The following is a 26,940-nucleotide window of genomic DNA, read 5'->3' as shown; positions in this document are numbered from 1 at the left end:
CCTGCACCTGTCACCATGGTGCAAAAGAATGAATGAAATGATTCCTGATTCCTGACTCGAGGAACTGAACGAGTTTTGATGAAAACAGAAGGGCTGTTTTGATGTGACAGAGGCACTGGAAGCAATTAAAAATAAAGCTGGTTAAAAATAAGCCCGGGATAGCTGTTTTAGGAGGCTATTTATTTTTTACAGGATTAGAATCAACAAGAAGTTTTGAGATATCTATGAAGGGAATATGTATATATATATATATATATATATATATATATGGCTAGTCTTGCTTCTCTTTTTCTTTTTTTTAATTTTTTTTTTTTAATATAGAACTGCATGCAGTAAATGAGAACCAGTTGCAAGAATGGCAAAGTGGAAAATATAACTCTAGTTCTGCTATTTTTCCCTTGGATTTTTGAAAGTTTGATTTGGAAAATGATTTCTTTGAGGGGAGGGATGGTTGGAACTGCTGACATCTTTCCTTTTATGTTTAAAATGAGAGGTGGGTTAAAAGAAAACTCTGAAGAACTTGTGGCGTTGCCACTGAATTCATTAGCCCTGGATTTCATCCAGTTTTCCTCCCAGCCTGATCGAACTGCAGGTGACTGCACAGATGGGGGAGCCTTGATGTAGGTGTGCAACCAGTGATAGTTTTTTTTTAGTGATTTCTCTCATTAAGATGAAGTTTGAAATAGGCTTGGGCAGTGCATTCAGGGTGTCAGTGACAGCTGAAGAGTGCAGTAGTGCTCAGATCTGCTGCCTCGTTTCATCAAGTGCCACTTCCAAGTGAGAAAGGAAGCTGTTCTCCCCTGCTGGCCCTGGCAAACAGCACTTGGCAGACAACTAATTGGGGTCCAAAATAGCCTCATAGTTTTAATTAGTATATACTGAGCATCTGAATAAAAAAGAGCAAAACTACAATACATGTAGAGATTTCTAGTTGCTTCGTGACAGCAAAATAGAGTATTTGAGAAGCTTAAGCTTGTTCTAACAATCCTCTGTGCCCCCTGGCTGTGGGATGTGTTTTTGATCACCCAGAACAGACAATGTATATCTCTTAAATACCTATCACAGATTTTATAAATAATAGTTAGACCCAATCGTGTACTGGAGATGTAGTGTTTGTTTGTTTAATTAGGAAACTGAGCTGAGCTGAATCCTGTGGCAGATGTTGCCATGTGTAATATAATAAATAAAAGTCTTTATGGGACCCAGCAGGCAGCAGAGCTTTCAGTTAGCAGATGGCAAAATATTAAACTGGCAGTGCAATAATTTAGCTGACTGTGTCAGCTGGACCGTACCCAGGTTTAGCACAAACATGAATCAACTTCACATAGGAGGTGTCAAACCTGTGCTTCTGCAATAGATGATAAACTTTTTTAATATGATACATGATAAAAGAAGGCATTTTATCTGGCAAGATGCTGTTGCCATAGAAGTCAGTCTAGGCTTAACATGATCTCTGCTGTAAAGACTGCAAAAGATCTTTTATAGTAGAAGAACATCTATTAAGCAGAACAGACATGCTGCTCAGTCCCAACTGAATAGAAGTTCAGGAACAGATTCTGTAAGCCTGTTACCAGCAGCCCTCTGGAGCCCAGTGGGTGTGAGGGCCTTTTCCTTCCAAGGAATTGCTGTGCTGAGTGCTTGGCTTTAGCTGCCCACCACAGTCCTCGCATGGCTCTGTCAGAGAGGTAAGTCCCTGCCTAATCAGGGCAAACCTGTCTGTTGGTTCCACAGACATCAGGTCTTGCAGGCTAAAATTCTGCAATTCATTGCCATGAAGGTGAAATATGCTTTTTGCACAGATATACTCATCGGTCTTCTTTCAGGTGCCTGTGTAAATGTACACACATTGAAATGCATAGCTTCAGGCACTGCTTTAGTGCCTTGTGCTGCACAGTGGCTTTTCTAGATGGCCATTTGGAAGCACAAGGGTCTGTAATTTCCCCCAGTCCCATCCCTCTACAGACCATTGGAGAATGTTCCTTCCAGCCTACACATCTAAACATGAAGCTCACGTTCAGACACTGTTAACTTCTGTCCCTGTCTGCCCATCATTTTTCCTCCATCCGAACACACAGCAGATGATTCTGTTAAGGCGTTTTCTCCAGATTCCAGTCTAGGACCAGTGGCATCACGTTCTAGTCCATCTTAAACACCATTGTCAGAGCAGCAGGTGTTTATGACAGAGTAAAACAGGATGGATTGCAAAGCAACTGGGAAGACAAAGTTATTTGTATGACCTTCAGAATCTAGCACAAAGCAGTTAACCACCCTTGTACTAGTCTGGTTTGCATGTGCATATGGCAAATTTAATATACCTCTGTGAAAGAAAAAAGTCAGGGTTTTCAAGGATCGGCTGTTCCCTTTGTTTTTAGAGAATGCTGTAAAGGAATGATAAAGATGGAACTTTTTTCTGTCTGTTTTCATCCTTTAGTCTCTCGGTGTCTCTCTTAGCAGTCAGCTCACGCCACCTGAGCAAACTGGAAGGTTAGAAAGGTTTCAGAATTGGTTTTAAAAAGCAAACAAGTAGATAACATAGCTGTATCTTGAAAATACAGTCCAGTTGAAGTACAGCTTGTAAAATGCATTGTTTTGCTTAAAAAAACTTGTTACTGTTTGCTGTTTTGGTTGTAGGTGTGTATCTGGAAAACATATCTCTGGGTTATAAAACCAACTGGCTTTTTAAAACTTGGTTTCCTCCTTAGAAAACAGCGGACCTAATTTATTACAAGTTTTATTCCTTATCTCCAGTGAAGCAAACTAATAAATGTGGGGTGCTAGGATGGATGGGTTGAGGTAGAATCCCTGGTGCCCTCTAGGTGGCTATTGCTGTTCTGCAGTCAAAATGCATCAAGTCCTGATAGGAATAACACAAGTAACCCATTCCACTAGAGAACACTTTGGGACTGTGAGGACTCAGGAACTTTTTTGTCATTTAAAGCACTTGGAAGGTATAGTAGTAAACAAAGCAAGTTTTGTTTTCTCCCATGTGTAATGAAGACCCAAAGCTCTGGGTACAGTTGAGCAAGATGAGCAGGAAGACAAGATGGCTTTGCACTGACCTTGCTTTCCCTGCCTTATGTAATTAACCAGTATTATTCTGTCTCATGAAGTCCAACGGCCATTCTCGCAGCTGATAGAATAAAAATATTGTCTAAGCTCTGAAATAGACTTGCTGACCATACCACAAGTTGCACCAGTGGTCACGAAAGTGTCAGTAACTATTTCTTGCCTAGAAGAAGCGCTGTAGAATCCTTTGGGAGAAGATGATGGCTAGGTCTCAAATGTAAAGCCAATGGCAGTTCATGAGGACTTGTTTCCTTCTTATAGTGGGATATAGTTGCAAATAAATTGTAGTCATGGATTTATTAGCATTATGTTAGGAAGAATGTTGCATCTGGAGGGATTAGTTGGTGATTGAATCAAGATGTACTCACTGGAGGACAGGAGCTCAGAAGTGTCCAGCAGGCATCAGCAGGGGAAGTAAGAGAGAATGATCGCAAAGACTGCTCACAAATCATTGTGTGTTATGAGATGCAAAAAGCCAACTGTGCTGACAGATATCAAGAGTGTATAAAATACTTGAAGGTGTTTATAAACATAATGGGAACATCTAATCAAATCAGATTCATCTGAAATGAGATCATGTTTGGAAATAATACAATTAAACGTAGACGCTTAGGAGTGTCAGTGTGTTTCAGAATCAATTTTTTTTGCTGCACTTGGGCTGCAAGTCTGGGAAGCAATCAGTTTTTTTTACTGCTACCTAAATGTCTGCCCACACTCTTTTGAATGTCATTTATTCAGATACAACCAGATGAGAAGGCATCATATTATTGGAACACCTTACAGCAGGTTTGGAAGCACGTGCATCCACTGCTGAGAGTGAGAGGGAGGAACTCAGGACCTCTTGCTCTGCACTCCCTTTATCCTTGTTGGTTAGGCAGCTCTTTGGTAATCGGTACTTGCTTGTTGGGTTAAAACAGTCCCAAGGCTGCTATAAGCTCCACAGGGGTTAATAGAGAGCTATGCTCACAGTCAGAGACCTGCAAGCACATCCCCTCCCTGTGTCCTGATGCTGTAACAGTGCTGGAAGATGAAGGTTTGAAATCAGGCAGTGCTGAATTATGGTTTATATTGTACTTTGCCTGAAACCAGTCCAGGCAGTGCAGAACTTTAACACTGCTGACCATTGGTGTAAACCTGCTCCACTGAACACTAAAAGCCCTCAATTTCAATTAAAACAGGTAAGGCTTGGAAAGTCTCATCAGATGCAAAATTCACTGTATTACTCTTGTCACCTAGAAGCATCTTGTGAATATTCAATGCAGTTATTCAATTAAGATTATTCTTAGCCTGAATGTGTGCTGAGGAAGTCTTTCAAAAAGCAAATTTGAAGTTTTAAGTTTATGCAGCTCATGTTAAATTCAGATCAGTGCAGTGGCCCCTGGTTAACATTGATCCTTTGTCTCTGAAGGACAATGTGGAAATTGTGTCCTTTTAAGAATTTACAAAACAACAGATGAAGTATCAAGTAATTCAAGCCATGCATCTATACTTGCTTAATGATGAACTTTTGGGGGAGAAAAATGATGATAATGCCAGTGTCAGACAAGCAGGATCCTTGGCTAAGTGCATCAGTTGTTGCTACTGACAGATCTTGTGCTTATAATAAGACTGAAGTGCTGAGGTCAGCAATGGAGTGAAGCCATGCTTGTTTTCACAAACATATTTATGTGATGGTAATGGTACCTATTAACGAGGTTGACATAGCGTCCTGCCAAATAGAAAAATGAGTTCTCCTCTGCATCACAAGATGAACAAAGTTGAGGGGATAATAAATCATAAAATTAGTTAAGACATCATTTATCTTTCATGGTTTTCCTACATTGCAGCTTAGAGTCCTTTGAGACTTAAATTCATTTATTGCATTTTATTGTTATGAAAACATGTCAAAGCTGGTAGCAAGCTGTGGGAAATGAGGTAAGCAGGGGCAATAACGTGTTGTTAATTAAAGAGGTGTTTGCATGGTTTCCTTCAGATTGTGGCCATCTTGTGTAACCTGTAACTGCTTCCTCTGAGCCCTGTCTGTGAGAAGAATCCAAAATGAGTAACTTCAGTTTAAAAATCTGTGGATGTCTTTGGTGCTGGTGAATAGACAGCAGCCTACACTGTCAGCTCTAAAGAAACAAGGTGAGGTTATGCCCTGTTCAGCTATTCATCTCTGAGTACAGTTAGTCTAAGATTATTAATTTTAGGCTCTGTCAGCATCAAAACCAATGCTGCCTGTTTTATTGGGTGTTCTCTTGTCTCTTACGATTCCATGAGTATTTTGCAGTTTGTTAGAGGATTGCATCACTTGCAATGAAAACAGAGATATCATTTCTCTGGTACTGCTTCAGTTGGACACTGCTGTGGTGCAATGTTCAGGAAGGCAGGAGGATGAGATGAATGTGGTGATCTACTCTTTTTGCTCTTTAAAATTTCAGAATTGTAACTTAGGTTCTGCTGTTCCCTCCAGACAACAGCTAATAGTATACAATGAACTTCAGTATGGGATACGATTTCTTCAGTATGGGATTATTTGTAACTTATGTAATGTTTTGGAAACTGAAATAAAGTTATTGCCTAACTTGGATTTCAAACCTGCCACCTTAGCTTTGTTTTTTAGATCTTCTAGAGAGCAGAGATTCCTAACTGTTTTCAAATTCGAGTAAATCTACAAAATAAATGGTAGATATTCAAGGCAATGACTGAGCTGTGTTTTTCCGCCAGCAGTGCCCGTGACAGCTGCTATGCACAGGTTGTACAGAACTGGGAAAAGGTGCAGGATGCAGAAATGGAAAAACAAATGGATTTTAACTTGTATTCCTTTTACCCTGAGAGTGTTAAAGCATTTCTTTATGTGATACCTTGAGCTGTTAAAGAATAGTTTGATTGATTTCTTCACTAAAGGCCAGTCAGTGTGGGATTAATCTTCAGAAATTGTTTTGTGATCACACTTGGTGGGATTGCAGGGGGAGGAACAGTGCAGAGAATGTGCAGAAAACTTCAAATGTGCTCCTTGCATTAAAGATATAAATACACATATGTATTTAAATGGCTTTGACAGGTGAGAAAAGCCAGGAGGTTTGAGCCTAATGTCCCTGTTCTCTTCTTTCTTCTCCTCCTTTAGCCCATTTCTCTGGAAGGCGCTCTGTTCTGCTTTGGCTGCTTTCAGCACTGGTTTTATGGGGCATCAGCACTGAAGTATTCCCACTGCTGCCTGAGAGAAACTTGTGTCCCAGTTTGAGTGTCTTGAGTGATTGGAGATTTAGCTCTGAGCTAGAGATACTCTCTGCCATTGAAAAGTAGGGCTGTAATTCATGACATGACTGTTAATTTACCTATTCCCAGAGGAACAGTGAACATTCCAACTGTCACTGCAAACTGACCTTTGAGGCATGAACAAATAAGGATTTAGAAAGTAATTGGTGACAAAATACTGGCAATTTGTTAATCTCTGTAGAAAATAAAGAGGATAGCAGTTAGGGCAGAGCACTCTGCTGCACTGGGTATCACCTTGAGTAGATGTTTGGGGGAGCAGGTGATGTCCTTTTATCCTTGTTTTTCCTTCTCTTCCAAGTCTGTCATCTTCATTTTCCTTCTTTTGGGTTGTTAAAGGAGAAGTCTCTTGTTTTTGTCTGCTAAAATTGATGAAAGCCTAATTTAGCAAGTTACTTACATTTGTCCCCAGATTTCATCCCTGTTTCAGAGTGTTTAAAGCATATGCTCTTCTGCATCCAAGTACCACAGCTTCAGCTCACAAGTCTACAATAAAATGCATTTGTCACTGGTAAATTGCTTATAAAAAGCTGAAGAATGGTAACATACTGAGTTCTCTGTTCACCTCAGGGATGCTAACACACCTGAACGCTCCTGGACACAGCCATACTGGAGTTCTGCAGTGCTGGTGTGCAGAGGGCATCTGTAAAGGCTGACTTTTTTAGCATATCTTTTTGTGAGCTGACAGCAAATGTCTGTCATCCTGCTTCCAAGTCATGGCATCCATGAAGGGATGTTTGCACAGGTGAACTTTTTAAATGAAAAAGCTTAGCAAAAGCAGAGTGTGTGGAAATCATTTTAACTGCCTATCTGTCCTCTCAATCTTCTGACTGTAAAAGTAGCAGAGAAGTATTCTGATGAAGTTTATGCTTGAGTGTATGGCAACTTGAGTATTTTTGGGAAGTGTTAAGCAGTCATTTCATCTGAAGCCTACAGGGAGAGGTTAGGCAGGAGATGGAAGGTTTTTATGCTGTCTGAATGTGCTCAGCAGCGCCAGGGATTTGGAGCAGATTCCCTGAGTGGGCACAGTGCCATTCTGAGATACCAGCTAGCATGGATGGAAAGGAAGGGAAGGAGCTGCTAGAAAGGAGAATGTACCCAAATAGTCCATACTGCACATTAATACTTCTGTCTGGCCAGATATTTGAGATATACTGGAGGACTGGAAGTCCTTAGAGGGAGATGAAGGGTGGTGTATATAGCAGGGGGTTGGAACTAGATTGTCTTTAAGGTTCCTTCCAACTCAAGTCATTCTCTGATTCTATGACTGAAATCCAGTGAAGTATGAGGAGGGTAGAAACATTACCTGTCCTGACAGCCCTCTTAATAATGCTTTAAAATGGAAATGTCAGTGCTGTGCTCTTTTTTGGCCAGATATAAGCTGTTGTTTCAGTCCCAATTTGGAGTCTGCACGCCACTTGGAGAATGGGACTGCTAAATTTTGGTCTCTTTTTTTTGGAAAAACTTGTCTGCTCCCTGAAACAGGCAGGTTTCTTCCAAAAGTTTGGATATTTGGCTGCTCAGGCAAAATAAATGTATCTTTTCTCTGGGAAATGCCTACATTGCCCTGAGAATATGGGGTGTGAATAGTACTCCAAGAAGCCGAGCTGTATGGAGGGAGTAATGGTATCAGTAAGCATATATCTAACTACATATGTAGGTATGTGTTTGTGTGTGCACATAGCAAAGGCTCTTATTAAAATATATATATATACACACACACATTATATGTTTGCCAGCATGTGTATATGTTAATGCATGCCTGTTCGGGGTGGTATGGCTCGATCTCTTTGAATGCATACTTCATTCCTGCCTCAACAATGCTGCTGCTCAAATCTGTTTTTTCCAAGCAGACAGCAGTACTGCCTTTGCAGTGCTGGAGCTTAATCCCTCTTGTGCATTGTCTCTGTAATGATAAGGTATGATTCTTACAGAAACACTTACGCTCCTGCTTTTGCTGTTTGATTCCTTTCTTCTGCCCCCCCCTCACCTTCTGCTCGCTTGCACGTCTCCGTCCGCTGCCTGCCTTTGCTGTCAGGGGAGTCAGCCATCAGCTTTTCTGGGCTTTTGCATCAGGTGAGCACAGGCCTCTGGGCTTTGGAGGCTTTGCCAGCTGCTGCTCTGACTGAGATGAATCTTGTGTATCTGTGTAATGCACAGCAAGTAACATAGCACATCCATATTCTCTGTGCATTGGGCAGAATTTCTCACTTCATACATCATTTGCAGCTTGCTGCAGTGATTTCACAAAGTCAATCCCTATCCATTAATGTGTAGAAAAAGCAGCAGAGAAATATACATGTGTGGCACAGGAATTTATTTTATTTTTTATCTTGAGAAGGTTTTCTAAAGGTATTAGACACAGACTTTATCCTGCTGCAGTATCATGAACTGCATCTAATCCTCCAGAGCCAAATCTTTATGCTAAAGAAGAAGAACAACAAAAGCTTTGGCTTTTTGACGTGTTCTGTGCTGGAGCTGACTTGCCTGTCTGTCATGCTGAATTGTTCACAGACTTAATTCCCTAAGCTATGTGGTTAATTGGTCTGTAGATGACCACCTCAGTCCAGTTAGGACTCTATCTAACTCTCCCTTAATAATTCTTCATATCATGTTTTCTTTTTTTATATCCTTTGCTCTAAGTTTCCAGCATGAGCTTGTTTCCTCTCAGCCAATTTCCAAGAAATCCAACCGCTCAAATGATGATTCTTCACCATAACAAAGCATCTTGGAGGCTTTTGTACCCAAACAGCCTCCTGATTTGGAGAGAAGGCAGTGGGCTGGCAGGTGACGCAGGATTGCGGCCAGCTGGGTGAGCTGGCAGGAGCACAGCCAAAATGTTGCTCTCCTTCAGCATAGCTGACAGCCAGGCACCAAATTATCTTTTGTTTTCGCAAATCCTTGTCTCTGGGAGCAGCTCGTTTGCCTTCATTAGTGCAAAACTTCCAAATGACGAAAGCGTTTATACAGCGTTGGGCTCCTGTGGTTTAGCTCAGCAGCTGCAGAGCACTGTGATGTGCCATAGCCCCACTGCCGGTCAGCCATGTCCTGTAGCTGGTTCATCTCTAGGGCACATAATTATTTCTCAACTCGGTTTATAATAAGCCATCTGTGAAAGGCCCCCAAAATAATTCAGCAAAATTAACGGCTGCAGTTAATTAAGTGCTTCAGCTCGTTCTCAGAGCCCAGGAGGCAGAGGTGTTCTCAAGCACACAGCTCTGCATTGCCACTCTCTCTCCTTTCGTTTTTGAGTCATGCTTCCCTACAGGAGTGATGTTGCAGATGGGTCCCCATTGTGTTTCTGAGGGATTTGGTATTGTTGCATGGCTCAGTTGTGCAAAAGCAATTTTGGGCAGAAAAGCTGGAGCAGGTAAGTGGAGCTGTTGGAGCAGGGAAAAGCTGTTTGGAGCCTGCAGCTCTCACATGCTCCAGCGAGTTGGAGCACAGCACATAGAGAAGCTGCAGGCTGGCACTGAGCCTTAAGCTCCAACCTTCTTGGGCTTTGGGCTGAGAAAAGCTATCGGGTTAGAGCAGGCTGAGAGCGTGGCACGCTCTGTGCTAGAAGTGGGCACTGCTCTGTACTGGTGTCACAACCCATGCCCAGAGAGGTGACAGTCATGTTCTGTAGGGGTGGGTGTGCAGAGCTGGGCACCCCTTGGAGGAAGGCACAAGGACACAATCTGTTCTACAGATCTGCTCCAATTGAAAAGCAGTCTCTGGCACCCTACTGAGGTCTGCTACTCATTTCTTTCTCTCTAAGCAGCTGGGGTGGCTGGTGCCAGGGAAGGAGGGCTGCTTGTCCTAAAGCCACTGTGAGAATCGCTCCCAAGAAAGAGCAACTTGGCGGCAGCACCGTGGGATTTGCAATTCTGGCAAGTCGTTCATGGTAGGGAGCGAAGAAGAGGTGTGAATGAATTATTCCTTCTGCACAACTTTATTCCCTCTGGGGGATCCAAGCATAATCTTCCTCCTCCTGAGCTTGCCTTGCTGATTTTATAAATCTGCAGCGTGCAGACAAGGTCCTAAATACCACCTAAAAATATCTGCCTGACACAGAGATTTATTCATGCTGGCCCTTATGGAGCATCTCTGCCTAGAGATGGCTTTTGCCTGGTGAAGTGTTGTGTAGAATTATCTATAGGCATGGGCTGCCTTGGTCTGCTTTTGGTAAGACAGAGGGAAAATAATACGAAGGAAGAGTAAGAAAAAGCATAGTAAAATGTGGAAGGAGAACAGTACCAGGCTGGAGAAATACAGTTGGACCACTTGAAAGTCAAGTTTGTTGAGCAAAAGCAATAAAGGGTATCTAGTTCTGTTCTTGGTAATGAGGTTCATAGTAAGCAAAAAGTAATTTCATTGCTGCTAGTTCCAACAACAATAGATTATGATTTACATTCTTTGCCCCCTCCCGTCTTCACCCCCATTCTTAGAAGTGTTGTTATTTTCTGGTTAGTATTTGGATATAAGCTCTGTTTGAAAGCATCTCTCTATAATTAGTGATTTGTTTTTTTTAAAGTGTGACACTGTCATGTTGTTCCTTGACTTGGGGCTCTGGAGAGATTGCCAAATTTTTGGGAATGTGAGATAAAATGGTGGGATTGGGCAACACTGCATCTCACTCCCATCCCTAGCAGATATTTATAAAATGATAATGATTTTTGGCTATTGATTTTCAGCAGTCAAGTTCTGCATGGATTAAAAGAAGCAGCAAGAAGAAGATGCAGTCTACGATAGAGAAATGCCATATGAGAGGGAAGCATGGGGGGTGGCTTACTGCCAAGAAATGACATTGCTGCATGTAGGGGGGACAGCCACACACATTTCATAATATAAAATAACAGGAGGAAAGGTCTTTGTGAAGAGAAAGCACTCACAGTTCTTCTGTCCTCCTGGTGTAAGGAGAGTCACAACCACGACAAGATCAGAGCAGGGATGTGGCAGCTCCAGTGCATTGCATGTGCACGTGAGAAGGGTACTTGGTGCCTGCTGGCAGCTCTGTGGGGCTGCAGCACTCAGCAGCCATGGAAATGCTGAAGGCAAGTGCAAACTTCTTTGTAAACAACCTAATCTTTCATCAAAAAATTTATTTCATGTAAAGGAAGGATTTTAGTTTGCAAAGCTAATCTGCCTTGTCTAAACCCTCATTTTTATCTTTGAAGCCCAAGTAAGTGTCTGATTTATAGTATTTAGTAGATAGCATTTGGGATTCTTATCTTATTAGCAATCTTGGTTTTGGACTTTCTGGTCACGTTTCTAAGAAAGAAATCAGCCCAAGAAACTGACATTTTTGACAGCGTATTTGCTTTTCTTTTTCTTGAATGCCTGAAACGTTTCTGCTAGGGAAGTGTGTATATTGCAATTATCAGAAGGCTATAACAGTATTCTGTTTTGTTTTTTTTTTTTCTTGAGAGTAAATGAATATAAAAGCCACAAGAGTAAGAGTGGGGGTAATTTTCTTATTTTTCTGGCTTTGCTATTGACAGTCAAAATGTTCCGCAGAAGCCAGGAATGCCAGTTTTGGAAGGGGTGTGTATCAGTGGCAAAAGAGGAAGAGATTTAATCAGTTGCCAATTGGCCTTTGAGACATGCCAGCGGATCTTTGTATTTTTTTCTGAGGTTTACGTCTTAAGATTCTGAATCTCAAGGGCAAAAATGTCCTTTTTTTCTAAGGCTCTGAGCACCTTGGTAGAACTACTGATCTTGTTCAAACCAGGAGGGCACAGCCTTTCAGCAGAGCAAGGCCAAGGTCACCTCTTCATAACCCAAAAGCCACCATTTTCTATGTACCTGCCTAGTGCTATGTGTTACTATTTGTTTATAGTTGCATTCATATCTACGGCCTTTGTGCTGGGAACCACTGATGTAGGTGTGTGTGCTGAGCTTCTGGGTGCAGTAGGCACAGGTGAAGTGAGAACTGGGGCTGAGATCCAGGCAAGAACTGTGTCTTGTATGGATAAGCTCTGCTGTCTGTTCCTCCAGGGACCTGGGCTGACCCTAAAGCACAAGAGCATTCACCCATGTTGTGTTAATGTTGGACAGTGAATTTTCATTGTGTCCTGGCAGACCCAAAATACCAGCACATTTTATTTTCATAGAACAGATTTACTGTAAGGAGCACACACAGTCTGTGGACTTGTTCATTTCCCCACGTATCTTAGATATTACTTCAGCAATTACAGCTTAGGGTGAAGAGTGGGAATTGCTTCTAGAGTGGGTGGCCCTGGGGTTCAGTGATAGTTTTTCAGTGATCTATTACTGTCCTGATGGCTTCTTCAGTGAACTAGTATGTACCTGTTTTAGCCTGGGGAGCTGTAAGCCAGGCACACCATGGAGTGCCTGCATGGGGGATGCAGCCATTATTAGTGGTACTGATGGTATCCCTGCCATATCAGGACCCATAGAGCTGGGGTTACACAAATGTCCAGCATTGTGGAGTGTGAAAGCAGTACAGCAACTTCTCCTGCCACCTTCTACATAGTAGGATTGAGCGCTGCTAGGGGTTTTCATCTCGCTGCCTTTCTGAGGGATGAGGACCAGCAACCTTTGCTGCTGGAAAGGCACTGTTTATTGCTTTGAGACTCAGAGAAAAGCCGGAGCTCCTTCAGAACTTATCAGATCTGTCCTGTCAGGTTTCTTTGAGTTCTTTTTCTTAGTTCACAAGAAATAACTTTTTCTGTTTCGGTCCATCAGGGGAGCTCAGTGCTCCTCTGAATTCCAGACGTGCTGATGTGTTTTTCATAATTACCATTTCTGAATGAACCAGCAATTAAAGTACAACCCAGAAACATGAGTTATCTTTAAGGAAACTTTGATCAAATTCTTAGGCAACCTCATAAAAAGGCTGTCTTTGAGCAAGGACCTAAACCTCCAGAGGTAACATTAATTCAGTGTTACTATTAGTTGGGCATTGACTGCTGCTGAGTCAATGGAGTTGAATCCTGTCCCTTAAAACAAAGCGCCTGACGTTGTTTTGTCGTGGTGATGTGATAGTTTTAGTTCGGTGTTGTAACCCAGCATAGAAAGAAGAGTAATATTTTTTATTAAGCAAACTGAGTAGTTTCAAAATAATAGGCATGTTGAAGACATGAGCAAGAGCTTGTTTACAGAAAGTTTGTCTAATTTATCTACTCTTTATTTTTTCTATCTACTAATCTTACACTTTCATCCTTATGTTTGTCTATTTCGGGACCAATTTGTTTAACACAATTTTACAACTCTTAGGAATTTTTAGGGTGAAAGTGTTTAGCTTAGTTTACAGAAATCATACTGAATCACACTAAAAGATTGTGATCTTGCATTCCCCAGTCATCCAGTTATAGCCAAAATAGGATTGTTCATTATCAATGAAAGATCTTATCAATGAAAGGATTCTGGAGTCTGAGTCAGCTCGCTCAGAGCTCCCTGGTGCGTTCTAGCATGACATAACAGGGCAGGCACACATTTGTCTGCTAAGAATGTTCATTTAAAAAACATGAGTTACATTATACAACATGTTGTCCATTGCAGGTGCAAGCAGGGCAGAACATCAGAAGTCTATTTTCTGATTAGAAACCAAATGTCTGCACAAGCAGTAACTGAAAGGAAATTCCTGGGCTTGTCCCCTGTATTATTGGGGAACAAACCCAGGAATGACATTGCAGGCCTGTTGGAGCCTTCTGCATGACTGGGTTTTGTGCTGAAAAATACCCTGAACAGCTGCAGCAGAGATGGTTACTGTGTGAGCAGGGCGGATTGCATTGACCATCCCAGGCGTGAATTAAATGCTGCTGGTTTGACAGAAACCCTGTGTCTGAAGTATTTTTTCTCTCTTCTTTCTCTTCCCCCCCACCATCCAAATTGAAATCTAGATTGATATTTTGTGAATACTCTCTTTTTATAAACATGCTAAACTGAAAGCTGCAGGTATGAGCAGGATTGCTGCATAGAGGGCTGCAGGGCTGGATTTAGATGTGCATTTTTGCAACTAGCTTTTTCCCTGTGATTTTACCTTCTGTGGAGCTAAGGATGCTTATTATACTGTATGCGTGTGCGTGCTTGCTAGCCCGTGCGGATACCATTTGCATGGTAATGAAAGTGCTTTCTCAGAGTCGTTAACATTACAGCACGGGGACTCATGGACATGTATGCAACGCTTGCAGGAAATGAGTATTTCCAGACAATAAAATCTGAAATGGTCAAACAAGGTTGCAGTGACAAGAGCATTTATTCATAATAAAAAGTGAAAACATCTGTCTAGCTTAGTGTAGGAAAGATGTCACCACCAGCCACCTCCACCCGAAGGGAGAGGAGTGTTGTTGGAAGGACTGAGGTTACATACATGCATAGATCTGCCAAAGGGTTTCTCCAGGTGTCTGCAGAAGGCAGGTGATGGTGAAATAATGTTATATGTATTTGAACCAGTTTTACTTAAAAAAGCAGAGAGAGTGCAGGTCTAACTCAATGGCAGATTTTCTCCCACATTGCTTTATTGTTGTCTTTGTCATAACCACATTTATTTTCCATCATCACATGGATATTACACGAAGGAGTTGGTCCTCCTGTGTCAGAAGGCATTAGTTCCAACTGTTTCAGTCACTGTTGCAGGGCAGGTACAAAGAGACCTCAAAGTAGAGGTGTTTCAAACTTTGCTTTTACTTGTAAGTTCTCGTTGTATCTTCGCTTTATTGCTTGGGAACTTAGTTATTAACAGAGGAAGACATTTTTTTTTTCTGTGTGAGTCAAATCCAAGCTCTAGGCTTTGTTTTATGGAGAGGAAAGAGCTTGCAGTCCATAGTTTAGTTCCCATTCCACACAGCAATAGCGTTTCCTGCCCTATTTCATGGGTAATATGGATCTGAGTGGTGGCCGGTGCTGGTTGCCACCTCTTCCCCAGAAAAAGCCTCCAAGGAAGCTGGGGGTAGAGCCATAGCTGGAATGAGTGGGAGCCAAGTTTGTAGAAGGTGTTGTATGCTCAGGACAGTGAGTTCTCAGTCTGACAATGTTCACAAGCTTTGCCATAGTTCAGTTACACCCTGGAAACAGTTAAAACAGTTTAACAGCAAATATGGTATAATTACAAGTTAATAGCTAGAGCCAGTGCTCCTAAAGTGCAAATTGTTTCTGTATTGATCTGAGCCTACATTGTCAGCATTCTGTAGAGACTGAACTTCAAGTGCTTAATTCAGCTGTATTCAACCAATAATTTTGTTTTTTTTAATCTCCCAAACAAAAGTGCTCTTGTTTATTGCATTTTTTTCTGCAATAATAAAATCAATTAAACTATTTTTTCCCCAAACATAGCTGACCTTTGTAATCATTTGAAATGCCAACACTTGAAAAGAGAATTACGATGAGATCTTATGATTATTAGGGAACATGAAAGACTTGATAGCAAGTTAACGCTGCTGATAAGGCACCCTTTATACCACTTTTCAGTGGTGGAAGTTTTGCAATAGAAGTTTCTGTACCATTAGCCTTCCTGTAGTAATTTTCAGGCTCTAATGCTGCTCCAGCATTGATACACAGTGCCTAGGATATCACCCCCTGGTGAACTTGCAGCAGAACACAAAGATGTGGCATTCTGTATCACTGTCAGGATGGAGGGGTGAGAAAAGAGTTAAATATAAATGAATAATTGGAGGTATCTCATTTCTAGGATCAAACCTCCACCTCCAGAAGAGAGGAGTCACTCAGAGAGAGACTCTAAGTTTATCAGAGCTGTCTGCATGGTGAGACAGCATGCAGAACAGGAGACATTGTTTCCCCGAAATCCTCCCAGAATTGCTCACGTTTCAGCAGAATCATTCTATTTATCCATGTGAGTGTGTGATGTGGACCAGTACCAGGTGACTAAGACTCTTAATCGTTTTGCAAATAGAAGTGATCAGCTATACAGGCTTCCTACCATGTGTTTCCTCCTCGAACAAAAGGCAGATCCTGTTCTAAATAGGCTTGAAGGTAAACCTGAAAAACAGAGTTTAATATTAAAGTAAATAAAAACGGATAATTTGTGAAGTTATCCTAGTCACAGTGGTACCCACAGAAATCCCTGGTGAAGGAGGTGCAGTTAATCCTCCGGATCGTTTGGTCTTTGCCAGGCATCTGTTGCGCTGTGTGCTCAACCCAGGAGGTGGAAGGCTGACTCAGATTTAGACTGGGACTTTAAACCAACCAGCTCTCCTGTGAGTTAACATATTGTTTTTGTTTGCCAGGAGGGACTGGAGAACTGTTAAGACTCCACAGAACAATTAAGAATCGTGTTGTTTTCTACCTAATTAATTTGGTTTTGCTTTGAATTTTCTCAGTTAACTAATGAAGCCTCTAATGAAGCTCTCTACATAACCTTCTGGGTTGTATGGCCTTCCCCTGTCTTACAAGCAAAGCCTTTTGTGATTTAATTCTCTTTCTTCCTTTAATTTAAGTTTTGTAGTTCTGCTTGACAAGCTTCCCCTTCTCTGGCCATCTCCTTAAACTCCTACCTGGTTATTCCTATGAATGTGTACTACATGTTTCATACATAATGCAAATCTGAGGTGCACTTACAGGCACACAGGATGTTTTATACAGGCTCTTGGGAAGTGAGGCACTACAGGTATTAGTCATTTGTGTCAGCCTTTGCAGCAGGTTGCTGTTTAAAACCAGAGGGGAGAATTTACACAGCCGGAATGTCATCAGTGGAACTGGAACAATGGAGTGGGAAAAACCCTAAGAGTCCTGGAAGGTGCCCTCGGGGCCACTGGTGACCTAAACAAGTGGAGTCATTTAGGTGCACAGATAATGAGGTACATTTTTCAGTCTAGCCTATATCAAGGATGGCAGTGAGCACACAGTAATCCAAATGCATCCATCAATAATTTAAAGGAAAAACAGACCTTCAGACCTTTAGAATAATCAATTACACTTCCCGAGGAATCACTTTTTGCCACCAGCAGAGCTGCTGGCCTGAGAATGAAAGGCATCATTGTACCCGTTGTTCGGCTCTGTACGTGTGGGAGAGCATCACTGGCAAAGGTAGGATAAAAGCAAAGAGGGAAGGTAGAGCTGGTTGCAAAGCCTTTCTCCAGGGGGAATATCGTTTAAGTACAATAATGTCCTTGGTTCCAAGACCAGAGCCTGTCTGCAGTGAGTTCCCCAAATGTCATACATTGTGGAATACAGTCAATGTTGTATGTTCTCTCTTGTTGTCTGATTGCACTGCCTTCAGTTATATGCTATGGTTGACAGTCCTCTAGTCCTGCTTCTCTGGTTGCCCGGTCTGGCTCTACCAGGAGGGTGATATGGCCAGCACCAGTCCTTCCTGTGGTTTGCGTGCTCTCTGAAGATTCTGGCTATGACTCGTAGTCTTTGGGACAAGAATATAGATTCTGGAGCTCTCAGCAAAGCTGCTCTGCTGGAGAGACAAGGGGGAGTATTGCCTCAGTGTCTTTTAGCAGAAATAGAATATTCCCGTTTGTTTCTATTTCGGGGTATTTTTAAAGTGCAAATCTCATGTCAAACATGTTTTGTTTTTGCAGAAAATAAATGACATCATTAGATTCTAGATGCTTGCAAAGTAGGCAAGGAGCTTGCTGGAAAAGTCTTGCATTCCTTAGTAAGAAATGGAAAGAACTGTATCTAGCAGTGAGCTGCTCGTTAACTGTGTGACTGCCAGGCTGAAGTACATTCATCTGGTAGCTAATTAATTATACCTCAGTACAAGTGGTCATGGTCCACACCACTCTTCTCAACTACAGGATGAGCCCTTCCACACTTTCCTTAAGGGCCTAATTGAGTTGAAGGTAACAATATGTAAACTGTACAGAAACCAGCTGGAGGATTTGAGTTTATTGATAGCAAATTTTTATTTAATCCTTATGTAGCTTCTGAACAGATGTTGCTGACTGACTTTTCACAGGAAGCATTTTGTGCATGGTTCCTTGAATTTAAAAATCAAGTGCCTGAAGTATTTGTGGAAATTTAGTTTTTCCATCTGTTTCTACTGCAGAAACAATTGCTTTGTCCATGAATGGATGCATTTAATTCTCAGTTGGTTAACAGGAACACATGTATCTCTTGTGCTCTCTGGTGCAAGCGTAGTACCCACATACTGCAAATGCAGTAACTGGTATCATCATTCTTTCAGTACAGCCAGTACCTGAGATGTAGAACAGTGGATTCATAATGTTTTGATCAGACTGTCTCATCAGACTCTGCCTGAATGACACTGTACTGGCAATTTACATCATTTGCTGAATTTACTCTTGACATCTAGAAGTGCTGATGCTAGTGAGCAGATGCTTTTTAAGTCTTTTCTTAAATCTCACGATGAAGGAAGTGAAACTCGTGGAGTAGTAATTTTAAAAATGCTATCAAACACGCTTTTGGGCTCATCTGATCTAATTTTGCTGCTTAACAAAATGCTCTCAGTAGTCAAAGATCTAACTGGACAGCACACAGAAGTTCTGAATTATTTGATTTCAGCATCTGCTTCACTAATGCAGAGAACCAGATATCTTCTGGTATGTCCAGCAGAGGAATTCTGGACACATGCGTGTCTGTCTGACAAAGGAATATAGCCCGGTGACTTTGTCGTTCTTTTAATGTTACAGAAAAAGTTCTCATATTTTATTAGTTGAATTATTAAAGCTCCCACAATTTTGCATAGGGAAGGAGGAAAAATATGCTCATTCTAGAAAAACAGCTTTGAAAAGCTAAGTGAGATTTTCTATACTAAGGTAAAATTACATCAATAAACAAGATTATGGGAAAACAGATTCCTGTGAAATGGCAACGGTAATGCTGGTTACTCAGTGCTACACTTCATTTTGAAATGATATAGTACCTTGTCAGCAAAGAGAATTCTTAGTTCTCATCTGCTAAGAGTTCTAACAAGCAATAATAGAGAACGTTTTGGTTCATTTACCCCTAGAAGCCACCTCCAATTCAAGACTTATTTGAAGTAATGATGTATGACCAAAAGAGTACAATATAGATTTAACCAACATGAAGGTCTCATTTGTGATAAATAGCATAAAGATGATGCAAAGTCCTACTGCCTGTATGGTGTTATGCTCTGCTGTTCTCATAAGTGGCTCAGGAAACCAAGAGCATATGGCGAGAGTGGATCCTTTAAAAAAATGTGCACTGGCATGTCATGGGGTTGTATGGAAGGGAGTTATATGGGGAGCATGGAGGTTGTACGTTTCTAGCAGAGTGCTAGGAGAAGCTGTGTAGTTTATTTCCCAGATTTTATAACGGAAAAGGGAAAAAACCTGCTAGTGCAGCATATTTCCTTGCTGCAATGCACACAAATTGTAGAAGTGTGGTGCGACTCTTGAGTGCCCCGTTTGGAGAAAGATGTCATCAGAAGATGGATGGAAGGAATTCTAGAAACATACTGTGACTTGTTTTGCATCTCCAAAAATCTTCATGGTCTGGTTTGTTGCAGGCGTTGTTTTTTAGGAAGGCTTTGCAATGTGGTTCTATTTGCTAGGATTTCCAGATGAAGTACTTGCAGCGATTGATTATAATCTTGCAAGACATATTTCATTCGCAGACAAATTTTGAAAAACATTCTCTATTTCTGGGGATGATATTTTGCAAAATGTACTCATTTGCAGCTTTCTCCTTCCTCCCACTGCATGGAGTTTCTAACAACCTAGAATTAAGGTGGGGAAGATGAGTAACAGAATTGAAAATATCATGGCTCTTGCATATGCAACAACAGCTTTGGAAATGCTAGCTGATAAGTTTTCTCTATATTTGCATGTAGAAGGAGTCAACTTCCCAGTGCTATTAAATACATTTCTCTCTATCAGAATCAGATTTTACTTCTGTAAAAGAACCCTTCTTGTGTGATGTATGGCTATTTAAACAGCTCTAATTCTTTCAAATGTTCATTTATCTCTGTAACCTGGCAATGCTGATAATTCTGTTCCCAGTGATCATTCCATATTAATGGAATGGAGAATCTGTGCAGTGTGGCAGCTGATCAGGGTGCCCAGTGTGTGCTGCTGCCTGGCTCCATGACCTTCAGCAAGTCTATGGCCTCTTCTGTGACTGCTAGTAATGTCCCCATTCCTGAAGCAAGGGTAATGGTACTGAAATACCTTTGTAATATGATAGAGGCCCTTGGATATAATGACCTGCTATACATACATTGCCGTGTATGCTATATTCTTCTGCTTTTATTATAGAGTGGCTCCCAAGAGAATATTAAGTGGACAGGGTGACATTTGCTATAACACTCAGTTCTGGTCTAATTCCACTCTTGTAAAAGTTTATGAACACTTTGACTTCACTGTCCTGTGAATGATCCTTACTGTTAATCTCTATATGGAAGCCATTCCAGAAGATGATAGAACACTTTTTCCTAAAACTATCTTATATTATGTAAATGCTTTTCGATCTAAATTGGAAGTAAACAGTGGAAGTTAAGAGGATGATTTGTGGTTTTCAAGTCATAAGTTGTTTAAGTGCTGGGTGCCTAAAAAGTCATTTATTTTTTCAAGCAATGACAGTGTTTGTCTCGAGATCGTTTAAGTCTTAGCACACCTGGCTAGAAAGGAATGAAGTTGTTGACAAGGCCTTATTTAAAATGATTCTGTCAGTCTGAGGTTGCTTTCAAAATCCAGTGATCCAAACTACAGCTGATTTTTAATCATAAAAAAAATGGAAGCAGGGAATGTCATTTTCCATATATATTTTAAGGAACCATTCACAGTGAGATCCAGGCTGTGCTGAATTCTGCTCAGGACTGCACTGACAACATTTTCAATCAGTTGCACTGGTATTGCAGTTGCAGTGCCCAAAGGATGCAAAAGACAGAATGCTTACATGGTAAGGATATATATTTGGGCAATCCAATGCAACCAGGTAAGCTCATGTAGTGCTCTGGAATCAGGAGGTATCTCTGGGTGTTGTGGTTGGGTCTCCTCGTTCTGGTCAATGAGAGCAGCAAGGATCTTGCTGGCAGCTCTTGCATGGCAGTGAGTAGTCAGCTTACTTCAGAGTCTGCTGAACAGCACAACTTTCTGAGCTTGGTCTTTTCAACATCAAAATCGGGAGAAAAAAAAAAAAAAGATAAAAAAAGCATGAGTTGTATAGTTATGAGTGTTATTTTTAGCCAATGACAACAGCTGCTCTGGCTGTTGCTTTGGGACATTTGGCACAGGAACTCCACTGTTCCTGTCTGTCGTCTCTTAGGGATTGTTTCCACAACTGAAGATTTTGCCATGTACTTTGTATGTTATTGAAATTTTTTAAAAAGATGCCAGCAGCAGTGATTTTACATTGTTCTTGGTGCACTGATGTAAACCTTCCTGGAATTTGAGGTGAATTTCCCTGGGTTGTATCTTAGTCCTGCTGGGAGGATGCATAGGTAGCAAGGTGATAGATTTGCTACTCAGTGCATTCGTTATAGGAGGGAAATTCCTAATTCCTTGTATTTTTTTTTTTTTTCTATAGGAATAAACCTGTGAAAGCAAGCTGTGTTGGACTTTGCTGACTGTCCATAACTGTATCTGCACTTCTATGAGTTGAGTTCCAACTTAGCACTAAATGAAGGACAGAAGGGCTTCCATAGGTGCCCATTATTCTTGGCTCTATTAGAAATCTGGCCTGGGATGTTTGCATTTTCAGTTGTATAATACTCTGTCACTGCTATCAGTATATCAGTAGTCAGCGATGAATTAGCCATGTAGAAATGTTAACTTTTTTTGGGAATGCAAATTTACTGTTGCTATTTTTTTCTTGCTGATTTCTGAAGCATTTATTATTGGGAAAAAAAAAAAGTCTGAAGTGATGTGGATGGGGAGAAACAGTCTCTTTCATTACTTTCTCCTCATCTCTAAATGAATTCTGCTCTCTGACGTCAATGTGAGCGAATCCACAGGAACGCTGATCTTCCAGTTGGGCACATCTTTTCCAGTGATGGAGCCTCCATTTGACATAGAGTTAATTGCTGGGGAAGCCATCCAAGGGCTGTTTTTTGGCTCTTATTTCATCCACCCCCTTTTTCCACTCTCTGTTGGCAATCATTTATTCAATGGTGTATTAGCAGCACTTGTTCATGCACTCTAAGGATGGGAATGTCACTGTGCATCCAGCAGGCTCTCTCCCTGCCCACTGGTGTCCTGGTTGTACAGTGAGACCCCATTTTTTCTCCAGCTGCAAGTGTGTCCCATTAGAAAGAGTTTACAAGAATATAGAATTTAGGAAAGGGAAAGAAATGAAATGCATTTGGGAAATGCATTATTTTGTGGAAGTGGGACAGTTGAAAACTCTAGAGGTCCTGTAAGACTACTGAGTTTAATACAAGTGAACAGCTTGTGAAAGAGTTAGGAGAACATTCTCATTACTGAAATCTTGTTTTAAAAATGTCATACCTATCATTCTGTTCCTGACCTTACTTTGGATTGTTTTGCCCCAAAATATCAAAAGAACTGAGTTCCAGCATTTGTTATCTTGAACACCAGGCTGTAGACAGCAGCAGTCACTCAACAGGAAGGAGATGCATCTCACCTCCATGCAAGCAGCGGTGAGCTGTCACAGCTGGTTGACTCATCCGTTGGGGTAATCAGATAGCAAACCAGGACAGAGTCCTCAAGGAGCAACTCTCTTCAAGTGATATTAATTGTATGGTAACTAATGTTACTGGTAACAGAAAAGCTGTACATACCTCCAGAGGTGAGGTATACAACATTAAAAATGATACCATCTGCAAAGGAAATTAGTGTTGACAGGACAGTTCCCCAGTAGCATTAGAATGGCAGCATTAGGAATACTGCAAGGAATTTCCATTAGTTTTTGCTGGTTTTGCTTTCCAATCAATACAAATGAGTGAGAAATATGTTGCATTTGCTTTCCTTGGAATGTAAAAAGGCAAATGTATAACTTCTTATTGATTAATCTAACATAGCCAGATATAAAAGAACACAGCTCTTCAAATGCTAAAGCAGGGAGGAAAGAAAAAATGAGCTCTGTTAAAAGAGCACAATCAATTTATTGAAGTTCCAAAGATGTTTGTGGTCTGTTTAGGGGCAAAAAACAACAAACAAGTTTCCAGTCATTTGATTGACAAAGCCTTTCCTTACCGGACAGTGTCACAAAGCAGGCAGAGCCTTCCTCCATAGAGAAGGGAGACTGTTGCCTCATCTTGGTTACATTGCCTCAATAAGAAGAGTTAAAGGCTAACTGAATTCTGTTGTGGAAAAGAATTGGGGTGACTTAGATGATGTCTGCTGCTTGTGGGATTCCCAGGTGTGGACAGTGAAGGAGTCCTTCTTTCAGCTTTTAGTGGGGTAAAATAAATGGACGTTGCAGCCTCCCTTTTGCTCTCCCCTAGTAGGACAGCACACTACAGAGGAAAGCAAGGAAAAGAAGTTGCACCTGTAGTTAATGAATCCCATTAATTGTGTTCTTAGCTATTATAGTGAGAAATATCATCACCATTCTTTTGGTTATAATCTTGGAGCATTCTGAAGGATAGCAGTGAAAATCAGAACCAACCTAGAAAGGGAGGGGGGCATTGAAAATACCCATATAAGGTGCTATCATAAATGTAAATGTCTAGAAAGTCTGATCTCTTTGTAGGTGGGGGACCAGGATATCCCTCCAAAAGACAAAGCAAGGTGCTTGCGCATGGATTGTTCCTAAATGACCCTCAGAGCAGCCCTGTTCTCTCCAGGAAATGAACAGGAAGGCTGGCTAGCTAAATGAAGTATTCACATTGATAGTACGAGTGCTTCTCCATTAACCTCGGCCTTGGGAAGAGTCCAGTAAACCAACTGTGAGGCTCCAGGTGAAAGCTGCCTCTGACCCTGGCATTCCATTAATTTATTTTGTTTCTCTGATCCACTGAAAGTATGAGCACCTCTGGCTCACCTTACTTTGCTGTTTCTTGAAGGCCTAAGCAGCAGAACAGTTCTTTTCTTAGTGATTTTGCTCCTGTTTTAAGAACTATGAAATAGAGAGAACCAAAACATGCCTTGGTAATAGAAAGTGAAGTTGTTAATAACCTTATTTCCAAACTCATGATCAGCAGAATTAGATGTCTGGCCTGCTGAACTTGCACCAAAGCACAGCCTGGGTTGTAGACTGGGTTAGCAGCAGGCAGCTGAAATAGAGCTCATCACTGAGAGAATGTTAAATTTTAGTGACCAGATCAGTAGGTCCAATTGCAATGGAACCGATCTTAAAATAAATGGAGATCCCTCTGTCTCTGTATTTCATTGGAGTTTTATACGTCAGATGGAGATTTCTTTCACTGTATCTAGATTTAGCCCCATGTGCCAAAATCCTGTTAACTTCAGGATCAGAGGCACTACTCTTTCATTTTTTTTGATCTTAGAATAAAAGAGTGAAGCATTACAGAAAAATGTGTGAGAGAAAATAAAAGAGGAGACTAAAATGTTTCATATCCCAGCTGTTTTTCGAGGACTGTTTTGTAATAGGTATGTGATAGGTAAATAAACCTGTGTTACAATAGGAAACAAAACAAAAAAACCTTACCCAATGGAAACAGCAGTTTATTTAATGTCAGTTTACATGGATTGAGAGATACAAGCTTTGTACTGGATATGAGGACTTATTAAATTGTCCAGGTATGCTCTCTAACTTAAGGTATTTTTTCTTTCACACAAGGATGAAATTACATGGTAGTACAGCTCCTTTTTTGTTTGCTTGTCATTTCCTGGAAATGAAAAAAACAACAAAAGCTGCAACTGTAAATGTGAACAGTTTCTTGTCTCCGCACTTCAGAGGTAATTAAGCACAGCAGCACTGTGTTATGACTGCAGTTTTCTCTTCATGCTTTGCAATCTGTATGAAAGGCTGTGGTGTGATTATAAACTCATTAAATGGCACCTATGCCGATGATGCATTTGATTTGCTCGGTGTTATATGTTCTGAATTTCAAAAAACAATTTATATTCTAATATCTGTCTGATCTTATCCTTCTACCTATCCTGACAAAGAAACCCAGACCTTAGCCATGAAGCACCAGTGTCAGTTTGGGGATTCTTTCTACACTGGGACAAAATTTATCAGATTTTTACAGTCAGTGATGGCTTCAATCCCTGCTGGCCAGGATGCAAGTTATGGTTCCAGCTGTTCTGGAATGAAAGCTTATCACCTTTCAGCATTTTCTCTGCTAATGCCATCTGAGCTCATATCTTCATCCCAATATTCAAAAAATGATCATCCATGTAGGAAGGACCTTTCACATCTGCTGTAATTTTAGTTACTATGCTATTTTCTGCTATAAGCTTTAATCACTTTGCAGTGAAGTTACAGCATTGTAAGTAAAATATGTGGTGTCCTTCTAGCATATGCACCTAAAAGGAAGAACACTTGCTGGTTCATTTTGCCTCACCTCTTCCAAAGGGAAAAGTCTCCTTTAGAGTATAATAAAACAGCTGAAGACAAAATGAATCTGTACTGTCTGTGAAATGATGTACAGCTGTAGACATCAGCAAAGGTTGCAGTGATGTGAATAGGTCAGCATTTTTGTCCACAGTCACAATCACAATGGAACGTGACACACATTAGGAGAGAAACTTTAAAAGACTTTTATTATGCATTTGCTTAAGGAAAAAAAACTCAAAATCTTTGAAAATCTTAGAAGTGTTCCATCCAATTGAAAATAGCAGCTTTTGATCTCTTGTATGTAATGAGAAATTTGTTTGATGGAAAACCGAGGAGTTGATCAGAGGATCAGAATAAGGTTCTCCGTTTTCAATTACCTATGATGATTAATATTGGAACTAACCAAATAGTGTTTGCTGCTGCTAATTAGTCACTGCACTTGTTAACTCCGTGCTGGGTAAGATTTGCAAAATTGTTTCAGGGAACTGGAGAATCAATTCCTTTTGGGGGGATGCAGTGTTCATATTCCCAGGGTGCTCGGATAGATTGGGCTTACATTTAGCTCAGCATGTAATGAATGGGTGAATTTATGGATAGATCAGGGCAAAATTAATTACTGTCTTCACACTTTTGTTACTTCCTTGGAACATGCAGACATGTTGTGGACTTTAAAATCAGGCCTTGCAGCATGTAGTGTGCACAGATGCATGTTTAGAGAGTCTGCAGTGATGTGGCCTGCGTGTTGCTGGAGTTAAGGAATACAAATGCTATGTAAAGTTTACTGGTTACTGGCTACGTGTTCTAGTAGTGGATCTGTTGCACAGCCAAAGGTTGGCAGAGACTCAGGTGGTGGCAGAACATCTATTCTTAGTGAGTGGCAATGCCTGCGTCTCATTCAACCCATGGCATCTCTGCCCAGGAGATGTGCCTGGGTTAAGGTTTGTGCTTGGATCTTTTCTGATTATTCGGATATGAAATAATGGCCAGATTACAAACCTCTTTCCTGTTTGGGGTGGAGAGTATCTATCAGCATGTCTTTTGGCTTATTTGGAAGAAATGAATATTGCACAGAAATAATATATAAATCTAATCCAGTCAATACTGATTTTGAAATCAATATTTTTAATCGTCCATTAGTAGTAATTAGATTCTTGCCTTGTTTGATGTATAGAGCTGAGCCTCTCCACCTATGAAATGCAAGAAAATATTGGTGTTTACATCCTATTGAGGTATACCTATAAAGTTTATTTGAATGCAATTTCAGGTGAAAAGATCTCCTTACTATAGTGAGGGATT

General features: G+C 40.9%; 1 protein-coding gene across 9 annotated transcripts in view; it reads left to right on the top strand.

Annotated features, from left to right (window-relative positions):
• LOC149915756 (uncharacterized) overlaps positions 1-26,940 on the top strand; it is a 184,827-nt gene that overhangs the window by 77,205 nt on the left and 80,682 nt on the right. Inside the window, exons 3-4 of one of the 9 annotated variants that reach the window (XR_016471677.1) lie at positions 5,039-5,190; positions 6,173-6,886. The exons of 7 other annotated variants lie outside the window; for them this stretch is intronic. The gene's annotated coding sequence lies outside the window, so the exon portion shown is untranslated. Of the gene's footprint in view, positions 1-5,038; positions 5,191-6,172; positions 6,887-21,744; positions 22,022-26,940 lie in introns of those variants that run through there. One more of the 9 variants, XR_016471678.1, reaches the window with a different exon arrangement.

Source organism: Phasianus colchicus, chromosome 16 (genome assembly GCF_987193195.1).
Source record: "Phasianus colchicus chromosome 16, bPhaCol1.hap1.1, whole genome shotgun sequence".
Lineage (NCBI taxonomy): Eukaryota > Metazoa > Chordata > Aves > Galliformes > Phasianidae > Phasianus > Phasianus colchicus.
Note: the sequence above shows the minus strand (reverse complement) of the source record. Positions and strands in the feature narration are given on the sequence as shown.